The following is a 3,267-nucleotide window of genomic DNA, read 5'->3' as shown; positions in this document are numbered from 1 at the left end:
CACAGGTTCGATCCCTGGGCTGGGAAGATCCCCTGGAGGAGGAAATGGCCACCCACTCCAGTATTCTCGCCTGGAGAATCCCACGAACAGAGGAGCCCAGCAGGCTGTAGTCCATGGGGTCACAAAAAGTCAGACAGGACACAGAAACTAAACAATAACAACAACCCATCTATTTAGCTGGACTAGCCAACCCTAAAAGATAGCTTTTGTACACTTAAGGTCAGGTCTAGAATCCACAGGCCAAATATAAAATTACCAAAGCACTTTCAACTGGAAGTTCTAGTAATACATCTGTGTCCTCAAAGACATATAGTATTATAGAGGGCTGAGACCAGACCCTGAGACCGGAAGGCTAAGCATCAGTTAAAGAGGTATGCCTCAGTCCTTACTTTTAAGAAAATTAACATCTTTCAAGAGATATAAAAATATAATGAGAAGATAGTCTGAGTATTGTAAGTTTCAAACTTGGACAATAAAACGTAAAAAGAAGAAAGCACTTGAGAAATCTTAAAACGACTTCACACATTGAGGACAAAAAGCCAAGTACAAATGTGTACTGAGGCTAGATTCAGTCCCTGCATTAATCAAAGATTCTGGATTCAAGGAGTTCTTGTATCCCCCGGAAGCAATGATTAGAGATCCTCCAGGTCAGTTAAGTCCACAGCCACTTTCAAGAAGAGGATGTCATCTTGAATGGAGGTGCTTTTGGCATTCTCCAAAGTGGAATGAGTCACAAAGCGAGCACAGCCAGAGGCGATGATCATCTCCCCATCAGGCCTCTTAAAGCTGCTGCTATTGGGATCAGCCATAATGCGGTTCTTTTTGACACTCTGGTCCAAAGGTATCAGGGTCACCCTCTGCCTGAATGGCCACGGCAACAGCGGTCAGACTCCTCTCGCATCACCAGAGTTCAAGGACAGTTAAGTCCCCTTCCTGGACCCCTCCAGGTTCAGGTAGGCTCTAGAGCAGAGGCTATAGCCATATCAACTGGGGTAGAAGGTTTGGCTGAAGATGGATACTTTGTGTCCGTCCAACACCTCCTTCTTCAGTCAACTTCCAGATAAGCTTTCCATTATAGCAAGCACTTTCTAGCAGTTTAAATGGCTCTTCGTTTTAATTCAGCTGTGCTTTATGTATATTAATGTGGGCATTATGTTTGTTAGTCTCGGCTTCCAAAACAACTAGTCTTTGGTCATTGGTTTCTAGCAGGGTGATTTTTGGTTTTACTGTATCAATTGCTTCCACCGAAGGCCTCAGGTCAAACTTACATTGTTGCTGGTTCACCATTTGTAATAACTGAAGCACCTGAACTTCTAGGCAAGCGGACCTGTCAATGTGACTGGCAAGAACATGCATATTTGAGAGAAAGCTTCCATTTTTGCCAAACAACTGTGTAAATTGCTTGAAATCATTTTCGAATTTCTTTACAGTTTTTGCTAGCTGCTGGATTTTGCTTTCTCTTTGTTCTAGGCTCTTATATAAGTCAGAAATCTTTTCCTCTAGTTTGGAAGTTCTTTTCTAAATAAGAACAGAAGCCTGTGGTCTGGTAAGGCTGAACGCTCACGGTCCTGCAGGTCCCCCCGTTTATCCTTTAGAGTACAGACACAGCCCTTAAAAGGACAGTCTCGTTCAGCTTCAGGACACATGGCCAGGGGTTCATCCACCTCAGTTCTTGGAATAATCTGCAAACACTTCTTGGGACAAGATACTGGGTACCCCGAACACAAGTTTTCCTCATGATTCTGCAGACTGATGACTACCACATTCTTTTTGCAATAAGGCATTTTCCCCCTGGAAACCGGCAGTATACGCTCAAATGCTCTTTCAGACCTTTGCTGGGAACTGGCTCCGGGCAGTTTTCCTTTGAGCGCTGCACCGGCCGTAACGGGCAGGGCTGAAGCGGGTCCTGGAATCGCCCCAAATAATCTTGGCATTACATGCGGGAGCCTTGCTTTGCAAAATGCATACAAACTGAGGACTTCCCTTGTGCAGTAATTGTCTTTAAACACCTCCTGAGATTTGATCACCTCCTTATCTACAGGGCAGAGGAGGACTGCGCTCAGTTCCCTGGGGGACAGGACGCAGTGGTGGCGGAAGCGGTGCCCGCAGCCCACCTGAGGGGTGAAGCACGCAGCGGCAGAAGGCACGTTTGTAGCGCTCTTGCAACTACTCCACAAACTGGTGCTCCGCGTCGGGCTGGAAGTCCAAGGGAATGGAGTTGCCAGAATTCTGGCGGATGAAACCGCAGGGTACACCTCCTTGCTTCTCAGAATAGGCCATCCTGGGGTTGGTAGCGGCGGCGGCGGCGGCGAGGGGGCTTGGCTCTCAGCCCCACGGCCGGGGCGCGGGCCCTTCCCGCAGAGGGATGTTGTTGTTTTTTAATCATGAAAAGCTGTTGGATTCTATTTTTTTTTTCTGTGTCTGTTGAGGTTATCGTGTGTTACTTTTGTCCCTTATTCTAAATATAAGATATTATATCATTTGATTTTTGGATGTTAAGCGAATCTTGGAAGCCTGGAGTAAATGCACTTGGCTATGATATGTGTCTATGGGGTCGCACAGAGTCGGACACGACTGAAGCGACTTAGCAGCAGCAGCATGGTATGTGTTCCATTTTTAATTATTACTAATTCATTTTTACAGCAATATGTTGATAACATTTATGTACACATTTATAAGGGGTGTTGTTCTGCAGTTTTCTTGTTGTGTCTATCTAGTTTTGTTATCATCACAGAAGTGCTCTCATAGAATGAGTAGAGAAGTGTTTCCTTTTCTTCTACATTTTGAAAGAAATAGTGAATGTTTTCCTATTGATTCTTTTTTTTTTTTTTTTGCTTATTTATTTATTTATTTATTTATTTTTTTGAAATTTTATTTTATTTTATTTTTTTTTATTTTTTTATTTTTTTCTTGAAATGTTTTATCAATACCACCACTGAAATTATTTGCTCCAGGATGTGTCCTTATTGAAACTTTTAAGTTATTAATTCAATCAAGTTACATGTTACAATTGTATTCAGATTACCTATGTCTTCTTCAATTTGATAGGTTTTATCTTTCTAGGAATTTTGTCATTGCATCCAGTTTATCTAACTTGTTAACACATAGTTGTTCATAGCATTATTTTATTATACTTTTTTTTTAATTTCTCTAAGACCACTCCTCTGCCATTATTTATTTTAGTAATTTGTGTTTTTTCCTTTTCTCTTGGTCCTTGTAAGCATAAAGTTTTCATTTCATTTTTTTCAAACTTTTCAAAAGTACATT

The 3,267-nt window shown here is 42.1% G+C and overlaps 1 pseudogene; it reads right to left on the bottom strand.

The window, feature by feature from the left end:
- Positions 1–632: 632 nt before the first annotated feature.
- Positions 633–2,280, bottom strand: LOC110135874 (TNF receptor-associated factor 5 pseudogene; annotated as a pseudogene).
- Between the last annotated feature and the right edge of the window lie 987 nt (positions 2,281–3,267).

Source organism: Odocoileus virginianus, chromosome 8, assembly GCF_023699985.2.
Source record: "Odocoileus virginianus isolate 20LAN1187 ecotype Illinois chromosome 8, Ovbor_1.2, whole genome shotgun sequence".
Taxonomy (NCBI): Eukaryota; Metazoa; Chordata; class Mammalia; order Artiodactyla; family Cervidae; genus Odocoileus; species Odocoileus virginianus.
This window is presented reverse-complemented; position numbering and strand designations above follow the sequence as displayed.